The following is a 21,945-nucleotide window of genomic DNA, read 5'->3' on the forward strand; positions in this document are numbered from 1 at the left end:
TAAATAACCCTTTAACCATGAGTCACTGACATCAATTATAGATGATGCCATCTTCATAGGCAACCCGAACGTTCATAAACCCGGGAAATTCAATCATAGCCATGAAAAACTAGATCTGCGTCAAATTATTCTTTTCCAGCTCGTTTTACACAGACGTGAACGCATTTAGTTGAAAAAAGGTAATCTGGAAATTGGAAACTTTATAAAATTGACGATAAATGGTCGAGGCATTGATATACCGTACAATTCATATCATCGAACAAATCAAATGAAAATCCGATGAAAGTCATTAAATTATCAGCATGAACTAGTACAGGTCGCGCCATGAATATTTGTATAGATGCAAAAACTCAGCTCTCCAATATTCAGCAAGTGAACCAAACTAACCGACCGTCATTAAGAAGCTCACATTTTAATAAAAAGAGGAAGAAAAAGAGAAAAGAAAGTCTCAAGTTACTTGCCAAAGTAGTTGAAACAGGGTTTCTTAAAGAATAAAAAGGCGCACCCCGCTTCGTGTAATATTATTAAAGGAAAATACATAAAAAATCATAAAATTTGGCTTGACTGAATGGATCTTCAATGACTGTAGACATTGGAATGCCTTTTCCATACAATAGCTAGGCGAAAGGCAACATAAACTATTAATCCCAATCCCAAGGGCATAATGTTTATGCAAATATTTAGAAGAAAAATTATTTGAACTATCAAATTCATGTACTCACGAACTCAACTGAAGGATTTTCGCACGGTTCAGCTAGTTGTTTCCTCAACATTTCTAAGGTTGACATGAAATTATGTGTGATTAGCATGTCTCTATTGCTCATATTCGACATTTATGTATTATTTCTACTGATAATTGAACAAAGTTAATTGCCGTTTTCTGATGTTATCCCACGGAGTTAATAGATTTGATAACAGTTTAATACGTCAAATAGTCTCCAATATTTTCCCGATATAATCTTTATGACTCCACCAGGGCAAAACAGTGCCTCTAGCAACACGAACATTATACCTACCAACCAACATTATCTGTTTAACAACCATACTAAAACAAGATTTTCCGTCAGCGTTAAATATAGATTTACAATATATATATACAGGTGAAATATTGAATTTCCACAGGTAGCACCCACGAAATACTACCTTCTATACACGCCCATCGCCGTTACACTACGTACTAAATTAAAATTGTGAATTATTTACAACATACTAAACATGGATATTAACTATTCTTGGGATGATAATAAAAAAAACAACCCAAAATGTTACACATGACAAATTCGAGTAAATTCGTCACTAAATAACACGAGGAGACTATTTCAGATACCATCCAAACTTCAGGAATAGTACATAAAAACGGAATAAACTTAAAAAGGCATTAGTTAAGATTAGATAAAGAGCTGACAGTTCTAGCTAATAATAGTTAAAAAATAGATAATGAAAAGAGAATATGCTGAAAATTTTAGTCATTTGCTTCACTCTGAACCTAGATATTTTAGGCTTGCCTCGATCGTCATTATTACCGGTGTTACAATAATAAACAAAGTCTCGATTATTCCTTGTTGCGGTTAATCACCAATGGCCGTTGAACAGCAGATCGGTTCAAATCTAATGAAAGAGAGAGAGAGAAAAATGGGGTTTAACGTCCACTCGACACAAACTAGGTCATTTCGGGACTAACATAATAATATGGTTTAATTTTAGTTCAATAATTCGCTTGCGCGTCGGGGTCTTTAGCAGTGGGGGGAAACCGGAGGACCCGGAGAAAACCCACGAGGTTGGACAGGCGACCCTACTCCTTGTCACGTACAACCGGGGATTCGAAACCACGCCAGTTGACTCAATAACAAGCCTCATGATACAGCGCGTACGTGCTAACCATTCGACCCCCTTAAGTCTAATGAGACTCGGACCCATCAGATGGCATCAAGAGCTGATTTTGGTCTTGTCATGTTAATAAATGTCTAATTAATAGTTTGTATAATAGTTCAGGCCCCAAGAAAGACCTGCAATAGGTAGATCTAGCTCTTGCATAATGTATGTTTAAGAGATCTGAATGAGATATATTCTTTGAAATTTGTATATAAAATTAATTCGATAGCCTTATCGATAACTGGTTTTTATAACCATCGATATATATTATCGACATTGTAAACACTATCTAAACATCAGACTATGAATTACAAACACCCCTGTATCTATAACACACAGCCCCCGGGAATAATCATTACATAATATACATGCATTGTAACATTATACACAACATATACTTATTTATCAGTGTCATCAATATATAATATAACACATGTTGGTAATGCCTTCAAAGAACAGGTATGTTATATTCATTAACCAAAAAGCATCGTCAGTGATATAGCATACCACGAATATAACGAACCAGATAGGCACTTACTGAACTATATTATTTATTAAATTATTAATATAACACGGTTATAGATCAAACACATTGAGTTATGGCGGAATCATACATTACCAATGCCAGAACATAACAAAGCCAAGCCATTAACCTAATAAACGACCTAAATTATATTCTCTATAATGTGATGCTCTCAAATATTAATGGGCCATTTTCATAACGAAATATGAATTTTTGATTTTGCTGGAATCATCAATTAATAATATCGGTCATTAAGCACAGAAACATCACAAAATTCAATAACTCGTGTTATTCTCGGTTATCGTAATGACTTCGGCCATTGATAGATTGGTTCAATAAAAAAAGTACGTTTTAAAGAAGCTAAATGGCTATTTTTGGCACCTAGAAATGGATACAAATGGGCCGCAACGCATATAATAATTTATAATGAATGTATATAAACAGATTTACATTCAATTGTTTCTGTTTTTACTGTAATTTCTAATCAGTTATGATCGGCAATTGAATTGAATGGGAGTCTTTGGCGTTTGGTTATTCCAGTCTACACCTGTAGCATTCTCCTGTGGGGTATGTTTAGCCCCGTTCATCAAGTCGCTTTATTACAAAATAGCACTTGAAAGCATTCTGGCACACGATTCGTATACCAATATGTTCATTTGTCGTAAATATTGGATATCAGAAGCCCGTCTTTTCACGGTAAGATAACAACATCAACGTTAATTTAAATTGGCCAAGAAGTCGTCTTTGCAAAATGTCGAAGACTGTGGATGATATTGAGTTGGCGACTTGGCTCCTTTAATTGATTTTATGTTATATCCGACATAGGTATGCACAAAAGTATATATGCAATTTACAAACGGGAAAGGGTAAAAGTAAAACCGCTAAAAATTAAAACTCAGTTAATATAAGTTTATTGTCTATAGAAACGATCAACAAGAATGCAGAAACTTCGGAAACAATTTTCTGCGAACTTCAGCAATGGCTTTGTCTCGAATTTCTTCAAAATAGTGTTTTAGAACGGCACAGGAATCTAACAATAATATTAGAAAAATACAAAGAAACTCCAATTCGTGGCTCAAACGCGAAAAATCAATGTTTTACCGTAATACTTGTATTTGAAAGGTACGATGTTTGTTTTTCAAACATGGCGATCAATATGGTTCTTGTTTAACTCGTCCAAACGGTGAAAATTGTTCATCTTGTTTACTTTCAACCCAGACTGTATATCCGGGTTAAAATATATCCACCATTTTCTAGTTCAGAACATTACATCTTTTAAAGAATTGACAGCGCAAGCATCAGCAAACAGTACAGACATGTGCTGAATTAAGGTATTACTGCTAATATGAACAACTTCATAGGGTTAATGCACTGACGAATAACGCATTAAAAATGTCAAGCAGTGCCGAATTCTGTCTCAAATAACTCGTAAAAGTCTTTCCCGATCTTGAGAAAGAAAGAAAAGGATGACGCGTTTCAATTCTGCTACAAATAAATGCACTTTGAAATCAGAAGTATTAATTTGGTTAGGGTAATTAAACTTCTTTGATTCTAAATGTCCCATTTTTTTGATCAATATTTCGACATATTTATATGTTCAAAGCACAAAAAACTTAGTGTGCATTCTACTTAAACCTAAAGTATTATTAGGATACTTTTCAAAAGCGATGTAATAAATATGAGAAGTGCAGTTTGTTTATTTTTCTATTTCTATTTTAAAAAAGTCCGTACTCTGTTGACAAAAATAGCAATAGGCCAAGCCGATTAACAAATATATATTATTGATAAACAGTACATATACACACTTTTGTTTTAAATAGACACCCATAAATAACTTGAAAGAGTAATTTTTCCGATTTTATGGTGTTTAAATCAGTGGACAGGATAAAAGTCAACAAAACCGTAAGTGAAAATATTCAAGTCCTTGCTATTATACCAAATGATCAAACGAATAAACGTCTTAGAATATTTATGTAGAGTAGAACCCACAGGAAAAACGAAATACAACGATTAGCCGAGGTCTTCTTCATATAACAAACCCATCCAATTTTAGATATTTGCGTCATGTTTATTGCCGTTAATAACTATTTGCTTTCCATCAAGTCCAACTCAAGGTTTTAAAGATAGCTTTCCGCAAAAAGACTTGAATCATCTTATCTTCAAATTGTTCAGCTAATGACACATGAAAGAAGATAGAAGACTAACCGCAGGAAGATTCACGGCAGCCCAAATCTTACAGGTAACATCAAAGCATTTTTCACCTGGCAGAATGTCCAAGAGGACGAAGAATGCCAACCATCTAGTCTCTTGTGACTTCTCTTATATTATAATACAACGTGCGATATTTACAATAACAATTTTCAGGCATAACCATTAAAACCGATTTCCTAAATATAAAAGGAAAGATACGATTTTATTGTCAAGTTCCAAAGTTGTAAACAAAGCACATGGATGTCGCCCAATCGTAAAACATATGTCTAAAAATATGCCAGCGATGTTATTATTTCAAATCAGTTATTTTGGCAAGTGTTCAATTTGACAGAAATGAAATGAAATGGGGTTTAACGTTCTTCTGTTCTGCTCAGAATGAAGACGGTCAATTTGACAACTATTCTTTAGAGTCATTGAAATTTTCTCGAGTATGGATACTAATATTAAGAGAAAAGGAGGCTTTTCCAACTTGATGTTTGATCATCTAAAAATGTATGATTATGATAACCATGTGTATCTTTTTAATAACTAAGATTTTAAAGATATTCATAATCCACATTCCTGTCTTCTAAAATAATCATATCCAAAAATAGCGATTTGTAAAAAAATCTTCGGCAATTTCTAAACAAGATTTATTCCCGTGGTAGCTACTACCATTCGTCTGAATGTAGGCTGAACGTGACTTCAATTGAATTACCATAGAAAAACAGTGCCCGGGAATGTCCTCGGCGGTATTGGAGTCTCTATAGATAATATTAGCGACAGATGCCCGTGGTCTCGTAAATTTTGATCATGTCCGCAATAATAGCAACAACATACCAACACATTGCCCGTGTGAAAGACCAGCGATATGGTAAATAATTTATGAGTTATCCCCTGTTTCCATTCGCCTTAACACAAAACAAAGCCCATACAGGTCAGACGCACTTGTTTAAACTTCTTTCAGAAATCTCTGTATATCTTTTTCAGCTTAAACCAGGTTCGTGAGATTAAAATTACATTATCTTCAAGATACAATTGTTTTATTCGCCTTCCTGGCAGTGAAATGGGGGTAAACGTCCTACCTTTCTGGTCTTCCTGGAAGCTAGTTTGCAATAAATCGTAATAGCGCTATTATTTGCCAGAAATGGTGAAGATGCACCGTTGCTTTATAAACAATGACTTATTTTGATCCTTAGTATTGTCAAACAAGCCATACTTGGAGAAACCGAACACTGGTGTTTTTCGTTCCATACCATAAATATTCCATTTCCATTGGACCCGTCTGTCTCTTGCCCGTATTAATTGTGAGCATATAAAGAAAAGAAAAATGGCTTACCTGTGAATATTAACACTTATAACAGGTAGATATATTTGCTTTATACACTAGACAAAATAGTCCGTACAAATTTCTGTGAAACAAGTATGGATTATTCACTGTAATATACTCCTACCAGTATGAACTGTAAAGCTATTGAAACTGAGTGCTGACTAATCGCATTGACTGCTGGGATACAATAGAGTAACAAACCAGCCAGCGGGACAAAACTGTCATGCGCACAGCATCGTTGAAACCGTCAATCATGTCAGTTAAAAAATAATTGACATATTTTCTTTTATTGATCGTTTTTTCTTTGGCTCCCCTATAATACAATACTCTTTGTATGATGAGCATGCGCGTACCTGTCATTTCTATCATTAATTATTTCCTTCAATGCGCATGTTTTTTTTTGTTACCTGTTATCGTCTGCTAAACGAGGGGAAGGTAGCGGTAGCGCATCATGTGATATACTGAAGAACAGAGACTCGGCAGCTCTTTCACTGTATAGGGGGTAAATTAGTTTCAAATAAAGGAATATAACTTAATATTAGAACGCATAATAAATTAGCACACACGATTAGGAAAATAAGAACGCAAAAAGTGGAAGAAAACTGAGAGCTAGAAAAGAATCAATTTGTTCACAAGAACTCGCGAGACAAATGCAATGTGTATACAGGATTAGTATCATCAAGTCTGTAACCGGAAAACATGACCAGTGTATTTACCAAGAAAAAGAAAACGTTTGGTCTCTCTTATGTGTACATTCTTAACATTACAAGTCCACTTTGGCCTTACTCAAATACATAATGTGCAGTTGAACAAAAGATGATAAACGAACTCCATGGCTTTGTCGCTTCAGCGATTGTGAGTTGTGGTGTTTGATTCGACCCACCGCACACGTATTTGTTCATGGCCCTTTTAATGATGGTTCCCACTCAATGCTTGGTTTCACGTACCCATTATAACTAATTGATTCTTTTTAATGAAATTTATTATTTACAATAATTCACCATGTTTCTATTCAACTATTTTTTTTTATCTATAAACAACTGTTGCACAGCTGACATTATTGTTAGTTTTACATAGAAAAATAGGGTGACGAGTGGCGAAATAGATTTATCTTGCACGGTATGGCGTGGTCACTTAAGTTGACTTCACATAATGGAATCCGTGTGCAGCATGATGACATGATGGACGCGAAGTCCGTCAATAATTTTAATAATCTGATTTATTAATATCATATTTTGTAAGATTAACAAACATATGACATGCCATGCACCTGCCCTTGGGTTGATCTCTTCAAGATTCAATTGTTTTTTTTATTCGGGCACGGGTTATAATTTTATTGTTTCAAGCTCACTTTATTTAAACAAATTTTATACAATAAATAGTTCTGATTTCGTCATCAGGACAGTATTCCTCTAGGAAAAACGAAATAAAGGAACATTTCCTTACTCTCAAATAAAATAAAGCTCTTGCAAAAGAGTAGCATGTTTTGTACGTTCAACTCAGGTTTCACTTATTAAGTATTATAATGAGATTTCAATTCCCACGAGTTTCTTGAACTTTGCAAAATATGTGATAATAGAATAATACATGTGTGCCATAATTAATTATCGCTAACAACAATAAAAAATAAAAAATAAAGGAATATATATATTGCCAGGAGATGATATTGCGTGTATTAACTTGTAAAAAGTACTATATTTTCTTCGATTCTGGTGTTTGTCCTTAGTGAACTCGCCTTCCCTCTTGCATAGTTCTAGACGGTATGATGTACATGCAATAATGTGAGGTTAATAAGGACATGGTTTTACAACAGCGGTTACAATATAGAATACCTCGGGGAGTGTTCTTTGTTTACATGGACTACGCCTGATCCCACCCCCTATTCAAATATAAAACAACCCAAATGGTGTTTGATTCCAGTGTTGGGTAGAAAGTTCCTCGACAGTTTCTAGTAGTGTAGGAAGGAGCGTTTTGCAAATAACAGTGGCCAGTTCTTGGAATGGAACGAAAAACCGAGATCCCGTCTACACGTTGGCGTACATGCATAAGAAGCACTGATAGTAGGAATTCGATGAAGAGTAGATGAAAACGCCGCTGTTCGGCCAAACCTTCCTCATAACGCACTGCCATGACGTATGACCGGTTAGTGTAGACAATTAGGACGCTAAGCCCTAATTAATATAAAGTGGATATACATGTTGGTGTAATATCAGAGTCAATGTTTTTGCAAGTTTAGATTTTGTCTTTGTGAAACGATTGAACTAAAATGACTTGACACCCAACAGAATCTATAGAACCATATTAAAGTATAGTTATCTGGAGGATAATCAGGTGAAAAGAAGCGCTTATGTTGAAGTTTCCACCCCTGCATTCTTCCTCCGAGCCCGATATCCATATTTAATAATTACAATTCGTTAAACCGCATTTCATTTCATTTCTTCATTCCTATGATTGATTTAATGATTCATCATAAACCAAATCAATGCCCTTTGCTTAAAATTTATTATTTTCCATTTTCCACCTTAAATTTCCATCTTTTCAATTAGAGGTTGTGCTTTACATAACAAAATTCATCTTTTATTCAATACCCCAGCATTTAATTTCGCTCTACAGACGAATAGTAATGAATAATTGAATATCCGAACTATACTAATTTATACTTTCTATAGAACTACCATAATAACTATCTTATATTCGAGACAGAAATCAATGGAGTGCGATCTTTTATCGCTGAATAAATTTTCTAAAATATCATCCACAGAAAATCCAAAGTTCACAGGGAAATTTCATTACGCGAATCAAACTCATTAAATATTTGTTAATATTCCTTGATTTTCGTTTGGACATGTTTTTATAGGGTCATTGATGTCAGTTTTGCTAGACTGTTAGAATCCTTAAGAGTAATTACCTCCTTCCTTATCCTTACGATCAAAAAGAGTGACACGAGGATCGATAACTACAATTAGGTCAAAGTAAATGGCTATGATAAACATTGGAACCATCAAGTAGAGTTTTAATCCTTCAACTGGTTACTTATCTAACGTCCATGACAGAGTAACAGCAATGCTTCTTTAGGTTTTCTACTTATAAACATTAATAAATGCCTACAGCAACAAATGTGACCTCTAATGTCTACTCAAATTTTTCTCGAGGAGAAGGAAGCAATGGTGTCTAAGACTCGATACACTTTGTTGTGCTCTGATATGATCGAAGATTTCGCTGAACGTTCGTTTAGGAGAAAATTGACAGAATAATTGAGTTGACTAGATGTCCAATTAGTTATCTACTTGACCAGATACATCCAATAAAACAAGGTCATGTGGGACGTTTTCCTCCATGATACATTCAATCTCGTTTATAGAAAAAGAAGATAGATGCAATTTGTATTATACCGAAACATAGAATTGCACGATTTCGTTACATTTCGCCGTGATAACAGTTCACTGAAGATATTGTTTAGCCGGACGTAAATATCATTAGCCAAAAACCATTAGGCAACAAACATTCTCTGTTTCAAAAGAAAAAAGATATTGAAGAAAAAAGAGACCGTGGTTACGCATGAGAATTAAATAGCTAATTTACTAGATATACTCTTAAATAATGCATAATGTTCGATCTTATCGTCATACGCAACAGGCGCTGAAACCTCATATACGGCAATTTACCATTAAGGGCCTGTAGTCAAACTTTTTAGCTTGCTTAGAAACACAATTCCGCTACAAGGTCCTCGAAGCTAACCAAACTATACTTTTTGGGAAATCTTATAACACCAGGAACACAGATCCGAGAGTTCCAAGAAAAATGTTTGCAATAACTCGATTTAGGGCCTGATCAAAATCGTCACAATTGTCGAGTAAATGCTAGAGTTATATTAATAATTTTTTTTACCGTTAATGAACAGATCCGAGAGTTCCAAGAAAAATGTTTGCAATAACTCGATTTAGGGCCTGATCAAAATCGTCACAATTGTCGAGTAAATGCTAGAGTTATATTAATAATTTTTTTACCGTTAATGGACTTCCAACATTCCTTGTTCAGCCTTAGCATTTATGTTTTGGGGTATTTTTCTTTAATTCAAACCTTAACCAATACACTATTCTTTGCCAAGGATGAAGGCATCAGGTGTTTTCACCAATATTTAATTGTATGTCAACGTTTGAATCGTTAGTATAAATATAGCATTTACTTGACAATCATGACGATTTTCATCAGGCCCTAAATCAAGCTATTTTTCTTGGAACTCTCGGACTTAGTATTCCGGTGTTATAAGCTTTCTAAAAATGTATAGTTTGTTTAGCTTCGAGGTCCATGTAAAGGAACTTCGCGCTAGAAATTCTGTCTGCAGCCCTATTAGTCACCAGACAAGTCTTTGAAGTTTGGTGAAGAACGAACCGACTGTGTGAAATAGCTTTATTTTACGTCCGCTTCCACCAACCTGATATCACAGATAAGAACGAACTGAGATCTGTCGAGTTTTAAATCGCTCTCATTGCTGAAACGCGCACAATGCTTGTGTGAACATATTGTAAATCAATGACTGCAAATGGAAAAATAATGAGAATCGCTTTTTCACATTCCTTCCTTTTTTCGATGTTGTTGATGTTAGCAATCACCTGTTTTTAATTAAACAAACCCTTTTATTATTCAAAGCATCGACTGGTCCAAAGACAAATCAATTATTTTAACCCTGATTGACGGAAACATTCCATTTAGAAAAAGAACAAGTCTTTGATTAATGGATATCCTGTGGACAGAATTCCAACAGTGAAAAAAGCTGACGAATTACCGCCGTTTCCGAAATCCTGCAAGAATCGACTAGGCAAAATTCACAGATGGACGTTAATGACGTATATTGGCCTAAATGAATCTTACTGATTCTGATCGAGACAAGAACCCTACAGATGAAAATATTTTAAGATTTAAGATTCTGTTGCAAATTGGACAATAGACTTCGGTAAGCATATTTGCACGAAACAAATAAATGTCAATGCTGTCTATGGAACCAAACCAGCGTTAAAATAAAACCTACGAACAAACTTGAACAAACTGTCTTTAGTTCGTGGGCCACGGTTGATCAGTCAGTAGGTCGTTGGCTCACTAACAAGAAGGTTCCCCGGAATTTTCCAGCGTGGTTTTCCCTTATCAGTAGTGCAAAACGAACGGCCTAGTCGTTCAGTTGTTATGAAAGAACCAAGGTCCCGTGTACACGCAGAACTGAAATGGTATTAAGTCATCATTAGTATACCGACAGGCAATTAATTCAGAGATCTTGATTTTTAGGTCTACACAAATGCAACAATAGTAGATATAGTACTCAAAAATATCAAATCTAGTTATTTAATTACTTTAAGTGTAGACTACTCTCATGAGTGACCCTCTTGATCTTGATGATACAGCGTGAAAATATCTCTACATTTGTTAACAAGAATTAATCGATGAGAGAAATAATAAAGGAGATCATACCAATGGTCCTTAACATTGATTCTATCAGACACCCAATGGACCTGTCCAGTTTCTCTTCATTCCTGGCAATTACTAGAATCAGCGAATTTTGGTCCCAACAGACAGCGAGTCCACGGGGTCTTATAAAACCGGATTATTGCTTTAGAAGAAAAGTGGCTCTACATATTATTCATTTAATCTGATTTACTTTCCAGATCTATCGAACAATCCCTGAATAGCTCTTTAAAAAGATTCAGCGATCAAAGATAGCAATCGTAGTTTGTCTGTCTGGATATCTACTCCCTTCAGCACAGTGTTCAACCAGTATGGTTTAAGCCGTTTGAGGAATCTTAATATTACGATTTAATAAAATTTGACTAATGCTCATATGCATTAAGTAACAAGGTAAAGCCTATTTGATAAGGTTTCTTTATTCCCTTACACCCGATCTTTATCGTGTTCACAAGCTTTGCCAGACACGTAATTATCTCTGGTGCATCAGCAAGGTTCGGTCTCTTCAATCGCAATGCTTCACACTAAATTTGAGCATCAGTAGGATTATCACACAGATTAGGGAAAAGAAGGCACAACTCTGGAACGGGTTTGTCCTCTCATGACCGCAATGGAAACAATTGGAAAAACAATATCCGTGAACAACAGTAGCCTCTATCGCGTTCAAAACGTTCTCGAAAAAGTGATGGCGGATAATCAGTAAAGGAAGGTCGCGGAAGGCCGACTTTCGATGCGGTTCATCCTCTCGTGACCCCATGCAATGCTTCCCGCCAAATTTCAAAACAAAAACCCTTAGTCAGTACGGACCGACAGATGAGTAGAGGTGATAACATAATACGCCCACGCGGAAATGCTTATAAAACTGTCTACGGATATGATCGTTTATGAAATCATCTTTTCTAGAAGCCCGAAGAAGCCCGTTGATTTTCAATAAAAACTCCCAATGGTTTTTTTTCTTTGTTACGAAATATATTTAGTCTCGTAGATGCTGCAATTAGATCCGATTTTTCTGAAGGGACGGCTATCGTAAATGAGGTATTGTATGCTTACTATTTCTAGACGGTAGAAATTTAACAACTTGCAGTGTCACATGCGGACTTTTGTAAGCATCATCGCATAAATATTAGGTAAGGGGATGCCCAGTATTTATACTATATCTAGACCCTTATCTCTTTGGGAAGTTATGTAGCTTGTGATTTCTGTCCTACCTAACAGATGATATATTGGAGATTTCCAATTGAGCCAATATCTTAATTTACATTATCTCCAGACACATTAATATGGTCAATGAAATAAATTTGTTAGTTTATACATAAAACGATTAACTATCATTCCCAAGACCATATTTCCGTTTTCTGGAGAGGACGCAAACGAATCACAGATACCGCTAACGAAGTCGGTCTTTTTGCTTCCGTGAGAAGGTCATCTAGGCTTAATCGTAAAACTAGTTAAAAATGATCTAACCTATGACGATTACCTCGTTAAATTCGTTATTTGTTCAGTGTTTGCCGGACTAGATTATCAGCCTTATCAATTGGATTGGTGTTATTCGCATTGATTATCAATGTTTACGATAAGAAACATAACGTATCAGAACCGGGAATCTAGAGCATGACATGTGGTAAGGTTAATAGTTGACTAGAACTAAAAGGGAATACGTGAGAATATTCTAACCCAAGAAAGGCGAAACTAACGAATGATTATTTTGATTGGAAATGGTCTGGTAGAAAAACGACTGTGTACAACATACATTTATCATAATAATACTTAACTGTAGACTAAACGACCTTTTGTGTAGAAGCCTAATCGAGTTAATAAGCTTGCCTATTAAACATAATAGAAACAGTCACCATAATATGATAATGTATGAGGCGGTTAGAAATCATGATGTTACTTATTATTATTGGAAAGACACTTGTCGGAAGAGACAATGCTTGCAGATCCCCCAAGCCTTATATTTTTTCGTAAGCAGCCCCAACGTGAAAAGTATGGAAGTGCTTGATATACAGAAACAGCCTTTCAATAACTTGTCACTATATATATGTTACATAAATTATTACTTGGCATTTAAGTTGCAAAATTGGGGACAGTTCTAGACTGGTCTCCAAGTCTACGGATAATATTTTTTTCCCGGAATGAAGGAGCAGATGTGTGATCATCCGGCATGTGTCACCTAATGACGCCACTTACCGTAAAGGCGCTTGTAATTAAATATTATTCGGGTAGGTTGTCAATATTTGAGAAGAAATCTTAAGTTATTGTGGACGAAAACTAAATGTTGTTGATTATCCAGTACAATTTCGTCAACTATGGGCAACTGAACATACCCCATCTAGTAATTAGCAACCGGAATCGGGCGTCTGTCAATCATACAAAATCAATCAACGATATAATTTCTCCTAAATCGGAATGATGAAACCGATCCGTGCGCAAAAAGTACCAAAGGAATAAAAACAATGTATGTTATACACAACAATGAAGCTATAAAGCAGTAGTTCCGAATATAAAGCTAGTTTCATTTGTGTAACCCCCACCTCCAAATACAAAAACGCTACTTTATTTATGTTCGCTCAAGCGATTTTGTTTGGGAATATAAATTAATCTTGCAATTATGAAAGTAACAACATTAGATCCCAGCGACGACCCGTAAAAATCGTGTTTCCACTATCGCGTAAACGCTCCAGGGATAAATTCTCTCAAACATCAAACCAGCGGCTGCCAGGCAGGATACGCCCACATTTTCGAGAGATGGATAGAGAACAAGCTAAGAAGAAAGTGATTTTTCCTACAATCAAGGGCCATAATTCAGGAAATTACAATTCGATATGCGCAAATATCGAAAGGAACCGAGATCTTTGTGTTATAAACTTACATTTCAAGTTTCAACAAAATCGGAGAAAAATTGTGACTTCTATAGGGTCCACAACCTTGATATACCATATTTTTACGCTATTTGAGAACGAACGGCGGCCATTTTGTCTGTCAATTTTGGGCCGATTTTCACGAAATTCGAACTCGGCCATCCTTAGGGTGTAACGGTGATATAATAAAACGGTTTTTTTAAATCGGATAAAAATTATAACCTCTATAGGGTCCACAAGCTAAAAACGTGATTTTTTGTACAATCATTGGCCATAATTCAGGAAGTTACAGTCCGATATGCGCGAATATGGAAAGGAACCGAGATCTTTGGGTTATCAACTTACATTTCAAGTTTCAACAAAATCGGATAAAAATTGTGACCTCTATAGTGTCCACAAGCTAAAAGCGTGATTTTTCGTACCAACAGGGGCCATAATCCATGAAGTTTCGATCCGATACATGCCAATATCGAAAGCAGCCGAGATATTTTGGAGATAAACCTATTTTTCAAGTTTCGTCAAAATCGGATAAGAATTGTGACCTGTAGAGTGTCCACAAACAATTGTGGACGGACGGACGGACGGACGGACAGGGGCGACGGCATAATACGTCCACATGAAAAAGTGGGCGTATAAAAATGAATTCGACAGAATGCATACATGGGGTATAAATAGAGGAAGACGCAACGATATGCCAAGGTTGACACCTTAATGCAAGAGCACACGAGTTACAGAGCTAGTGGAAGCAACATTGTTAATGTTAAGCAGCCATTCAAAAGCCAAATATCACATGTCTCGCCAGAACTTCCAGTCAAACCAGTGGTGCGTCGCAGTATAATTAGGATCGTGACTGACTTGGAAAAGTATCTCTAACAGCTTTTCAAATGGAAGCTATCCCTTTAAAGATATTATCGCAGTATTTGTAAATATCGATGATACCCAATTAATCCGCCTTAGTTTATCGCAAACGGACAGTTTGCTTGTAATCTATAACAAATGGATCGTAAGGGATTACAATGTTGAAAAAATGAATGAAATAGATCTGATACTGAAAGATAAAAACTATAAAGTATAAATTATAAACCTTGCATACATATTATATCCATAAGAAACTCCATAACAAACTTATTTCAAAAACGATTTTTGTCCGTCGCTGTATATAATTACGTTATTTATCAAAAACCCTGACAAGTTTTAATAATAATCTAGTTAAGAGAATATAACAGATTTATCAGCATTCTTCAAGTATAGACACTATACAATATGGCCCAAGATTAAATATTCGGTCTATATCAGGTTCAATAAAATAATGTCTATTATATCATTATAAGGGCTTAGGTACATATTAGAGAAAGATATGGGCTATAGATCATTTTAATCTCAGACCACATATCAAGAAAACGGCTACTTAACTCGTAAATAGGAGCTAGATTAAAATAACTCCAATTGCATTCAAAGCTTATGCAATCTGAAATTAAGGACTTGGCCAATGGATCTATAACTTGTATTAGTTAAGGTCAGTGATCTAATCCTTTGGTAAGCATATTTGTTGAATTTACAGAAATAGATTTATATATACGATTTGTTTGTAAAGTAATCCCTTATTGACAAGCGAAAACGGTTTAAACACAAAATGTATACAATTCTCCGTGTTGGAATATTTCTGATCAATGTACTATTTACGCCTGCAAGTTTCCAAATTCCATGATAAAGATAACCTGGATCCTAATATTTACCACAACAGATCGCGTGACCTCTATTGTTGTCTTTGGTAGAGCCTGAGTGGACACCAATCCGCAAAAGACATTGGATAAACATTTGATTTTCAGCCTTAAGAGCTAGGTAGTTCTGTTTATACCGTGACGACGGTCAATAATATGGTCGGATAAGCGGTTATCTGACGGTCAAACCACGATCAGCTTCAAAGAAATTCCTCTCTCATTCGTGTTTTACCGCCGACCTGTCGTCTGCTCAACAACATTTACCAGGTCACCATAAACACAGGAACATTTGTTGATGAAGGTTAAACTTCTCAAATACAAACACTTTAACGAAAACTATCAGCATACATTATACATGCCCCGAAAATTAAACGAACTTAAATGAACCAAGGGGTTTTATTATTTGTTTAGACAGCTCCTAATTCATCATGCAAACGTCCTTTTGCATAAAGGGTTACATATTATATGCATCCGTATGTTCGATTATTTTGCGTTAGCATATTATGGTTTTATAGTTTTCATATTGAATAAAGTATAAAGTAACCTCAAATCAATTATGATTCATAACAGTAATTGCTCGTTCTATTGATTGTTGGTGTTATCAGTTTGATGAAACTTTACATGCCAATGTCGTTTAAATCTTTTACAATTTAATTAGTGGTTACCTAAGAATAGGTCAACAGCTGCAGCAAATAATTTAATTCTGGGGAGAATCTGCCATCCCAAATGGCAAAGTTGCCTGCTCTGGTTATAAACGAATCCGTTCAAGTCGAATAAAAGTACAGGTAACTCTGTGGGTTTGGATGCAGACCACCAAATATTCTCACGGTGGTTTTATTGTTAATTCTTGTCGCTTTGTCCGGCTCCAACTTTCCCCCGATATCGGACCATATCTTTCTCTAACTTCTAAATTAACAACACTATTTTCTTTTAGTCCCAAAATGAGTACACTAAATGCCAATGCATCACCTACTTGTAGGAACTTTAAAGTTAAATCGCATACTTTATTCCATTGACGTTATGGTAGAGTAGCTTACGATCTCAAAAAGACTTCTATTTCATTTTGTTTTGATATCCAAGTCGAGGTAGTTTTTTTTTGCTTTGGATGCACCCAAAGGACCAGAGCTGGGGTATTCCTTCCTTTTGGTCATTCATTTTTGTGAAACAACGCGTATTACAGAAACCCTATGACGTTTAGAAATTGTCCACGTGACTTAAAGAGGGTCACGTGGATAATTTGTAAAAAGTCATCGTAGAATCGATTGTCTACCTAGCGAAATTTAGTGAGTATTGCAACTGGTTGACGGAATCTAGGGTAGTGAACTGTGATCCCAATTATGTAATTCCAATCAGTTTCTCGCCTTGGTATTATTATATCTACCGAAAGAGAATCGGTTTTAGACGAGTTATTTGCCCCTGAGTTAGAAATAGTTATTTGATATCTCGCTTACGAACATGGACGTAACAGACTTTAGACATATACTTAGTCATAGCTTAATGTTATTTTTGAAATATTTTCCAAGTTACAGACGCCTGTGGTTTGTCGTACTTGCCAGAAAGACCAATAATATTTACATCAGAATAATGATATAGACATCAATCACATACGTCTACAACAGAAGCCTCACATATTCAACAGAGAATCAGTTTATTAGTACACGAAGCCTCAATATTTCAATGGTCTTAGTAAAATGTCTGCCTATTGAACCTAGTTAGCTAAGCGTATAGAGATCATTTTCACCAATCTTCCGGTAATTTACCGATGTATTATTTATAAACATATTATTACATTAGTAGAAATTAAGTCAAACTTAATTCCCAACGGGCAAGAAAAATAATCTAAATTAACGTCTTGGACTCTTGTACCTAATAACTGGTATCCAACTTTTCAAACTCTGATAGCTCTATCTTGAATGGGTTTATTACACACTGATTCGATACCGTTGTATTTTAAAATGTTGTCTTCAACTTGGCGATTTTGAGTTATACTTCACGGGTCCCCCACAACACCCTGCATGTTGTATACCTGTCGTCATTAACCGGCTTGCATGCAGAAAAGCAGGACGTTAAATCTCATTTCAGTCCAGCTCAACCCACATTTGTTCGGAAAATTACATGTCTTTTCAAAACAAAAAATTCTGCTGGAAGTAGCTTGTACATGTATATGTTTGATTATATACTAAGAACACTGTGTATCTTTCTTACTCAAAAATATTTTCGTGATGGTCAACAAGACATGTAAAATTTGTATCATTTTACAATGCGTTCAATGTCCAGGGGAGCACTGACCAACATAAATCACCGTAATTTGAATGACTAAGTTATCTTTGGTCAAGTTTTGACACGTAGTTCACATTTAATCTGAAAAGTAAATCAAGTGTTGGTATTTGTGGCTAATATGCTTCACCCTATTTACACCGGCTTGACTGTAAACAAATAATACGTTCAACTTAGCAGATAAAATACCAAGCCATACACCCTTAGAATGTTGTGAGAATTCTGAAAAATTGATGACATTTGCGATACGAGGTTAATGCAGAACCATTAATTGGAAAATATATCAAATTGTAATTAGTAGAACTATTAAAGGCACGGAAATCTATATATAACCTTTATGTTGTTGTATTTTGTAATTAATGTTAAAAGTGAGTTGTGTCTTGGTATAACACAATAATATCACACGTTTGGAAGATAGCGATAAGGAAACAAACAAAGCATCATTTGAATTCTGTGACTAATTTTCTATGCAAAGGGCACACGTCTAATTAAACCGGATGCAGATGTGATCTTATGGTTTATCGTTACCAGAAGTGCGAAATGTGATTAAATACAGGTGGGCATGTATTGACGCAGTACTCGTCCATTTTGGAAATGGCTTACACCTGGTCAAGGGTTGTTGGTTAATATAAGTTTGATGTTTAGCATATTCGATAAATACTATAAAGCCTTAATCTCTACCATCTGAACAAACACTAGAAAATGGTTGTTGGGTCCAATTAGTTCACAAGATGTATATAAACTTATTGAAAATGTACAACCGTGTCATTATTTTACAAAATCAACACATAAGTACATTGTCTTAGATGGAATTAGGTGGATTTGCATTTGTTGAAACATAAAAATTAAATTATGTAAGAACTAAATTTGCCCATTGCAGGTCTGTTTCTGTTCTCTAATGTTATATAAATTATTACTGAAACATTTATTAACACGCCAAGCCCGTAATCAACTTAAGAGTTAAACATACGAAAACAAACAATCTACGCTACATTTTGTCAAAACTTCAAACACTGCTAACTTCGCCAATAATAAATTTCTTTAACTGAAATTTCCATTATTCATTTTTCATTATCTAATGAACTAGTATAGAATGAACGGCCAGCTCTTTATCTAATTCTTACATAATGCATCTTTAAGCATATGTAACCAAGGTGACAAAATGGATGGTTGTCTTCAAATGTCCCGGGGGGGGGGGGGCAATTCCATTTTTCGATCTTGTTTGTTATTAGCTAGCGTCTTTTCTAAACCCCAGATCCTTTCTGATAAATACGACCAAACATTTGTTTCCATAAATTTACACCAGGAATCATACAATCAATATATTACCATTTGGTTACAAGTAGTTTTCAATGTTAGTTGGAAGAACTATGAAAATGGGATAGCCTGTCTATCACTTAGATTTTGCATTGTCGTTAAATTAAAAGCGTTATCTAAATGTTTCAAGTCTAGTTGTAGTGACGTTAACCGATATTTCGCTGATCTAATCCAGTTTCATGCATTATTTTATAATGACTAGAAATAGGTCTTATTGATTTACGTGGGTATTGCATCAAAATCGAGAACATCTGATACTCTTAATCATATAGTTAACAATTTAGTTTGTACATTCCATATTTATCAGATCCCACCATTACAGTTTCCTATTTGGTATGTCACCAGTGTTACCCATTTCATAGTGGAGATCGTAACAAAACATTTCACCATCTACCATATGTTTTTACAAAATAAAAGTTGCAATTTTCTATATCCATCATCGAGCAATGTAGGGGTGATTGATTACTAGACGAGGATGTATGGGAAACATGATGGGGCGGGTGGGGTCAGAATCAACAAATAGATAGGCTTACAGATAGTTTAATATCTCTATAGAATTGAACCTTGAAATCTAAATTCAAAATACTTAGCATTTCTGGCTTGTTTATGAAATGTCATTGTGTGGGTCAGTATTTTAATCCATTCTTTTAATATCTAAGTAGGGGTTATAACACTCAAACCCCGCCACTTTCCATTCTCTTGCCCACTTGAAATTATCTTGTAGGTATATACCTTATTATAAAAGGTGATATTCAGAAACGCAACATTGAGCAGATTCATCCTTAAAAGAAAAATCCATTAATAATAGACAAATATATTCAGAGCAAATAGAAGGTTTAGCCAAGCAGAATGTTGATAACGCCTTCATGGGTCCGAACAAGTGCAACATTATAATAAGAAACATCAAAAATCAGCTTTAGTTCGGCGTCCTTATATCCCAGCTCGCTCGACGGCCCACGATAAAAGATCCATTTATTGAAACACTAGGGGGAAATATGTAAAGAGTATGTTATAAAAATAATATATAAATGCCCTGGATGACATCTTGTTAGCCTTTTAATAACCCATATATGGCTATCAATAATAGTCCAAATCGATCTAGTCTCTTGTTGATCAATCGAACTACATTAATGCTTTTGGAACGTCTACTGGAAATGCCAAAATTAAGGTGTTGTTTACGGAAGATCAATATATTTATACGACTAAATCAATTAACCCGTATTTTTAAGTTCATTTTTATTGCTGTTTTTTTTTTCTTCTTCTTAATTATCCCGCTGTATGAGCTAATCAATCGTGATTGTTATACAATGACACTTGTATGATTTATATACATATTCTATCATAACACCGCCCACGTTATATGAAAATCTAGTATATATATATTGGAAGGTTATGTCGGCCCTTCATATAAACCGGGAAAATATACAGAATTGTTAATGTATTAAGATAAATGACTTGATACACATGGATAAAAAACAAAAACAGTGTGTTACTGTGTATGCTCTTAATTGAATGGTTTCTATATCAACGATTACATAGTACATATTATATATTGTGATCAAAAACAACGTGGAAATTCCTTGGTTCAATTTTAAGAATTATTAAGCGGATTTGTTGACATATTTTAGAACGAGAGATAGAGTAATGGGATTTAACGTCGACTCGACACAAACCAGGTTATTTCGGGACTAGCATATAGTTTAAATTTATTTCAATAATTCGCTTGCGCGTAGGGGGTCTTTAGCAATGGGAGGAAACTAGAGGACCCGGAGAAAACCGACGAGAGTGAACAGACGACCCTACTCCTTGTCATGCACAAACGGGGAATCGAAACCAGGCCATTTAACTTCATGACAGACGATCCTACGCACACGCGTTAAACCCCCTATTTTAGAACTTTGCTATTGGTGCGCACGGGTTGTTGTACTTACAATCTTAAAACCGCCATCCGAAAATTCGAAAGAGGCAGTTGTCTCCTTTACGCCAATTATGAACACGTTAAGATTTATTTTAGGGGATCATTAATATCAAATTTTTGAATTCCAAAACCTAATTTAAATTATTAGCATCCGAATCGAAAATGCAACCCGGATGGATATGTGAAATCCTCAAAAGAGTACAATGGGGTGCTCTAAAAAGAATAAGAAAGCTTAGCCTGCTGTGTTACAAGTACATGTATATCGTGCTGATAATGCACGATCAAATAGTAGAAATAGGACAAAAACTAAAAAATAATACATTCGGTACACGTAATATATAGTCAAAGAAAAACAGAAACCTTTGGCATCTTCCCATTCAAAGGCACATTTAGAGTTTGGGGAGTGATGTATTACCACTCGGCAAGATTACTCAACATGGAAATTATAGATCCATTCCGACACGCACGCTTGTTAAATGAAT

At 35.2% G+C, this 21,945-nt stretch overlaps 1 protein-coding gene across 1 annotated transcript in view; it reads right to left on the reverse strand.

The window, feature by feature from the left end:
- LOC126815534 (uncharacterized) overlaps nucleotides 1-6,096 on the reverse strand; it is a 29,935-nt gene extending 23,839 nt beyond the window's left edge. The window contains exon 1 of the mRNA XM_050541221.2: nucleotides 5,925-6,096. The gene's annotated coding sequence lies outside the window, so the exon portion shown is untranslated. The remainder of the gene's footprint in view (nucleotides 1-5,924) is intronic.
- Nucleotides 6,097-21,945: the final 15,849 nt, after the last annotated feature.

The sequence above is a fragment of the Patella vulgata genome, chromosome 3, assembly GCF_932274485.2.
Source record: "Patella vulgata chromosome 3, xgPatVulg1.2, whole genome shotgun sequence".
In the NCBI taxonomy this organism is placed as follows: Eukaryota; Metazoa; Mollusca; class Gastropoda; family Patellidae; genus Patella; species Patella vulgata.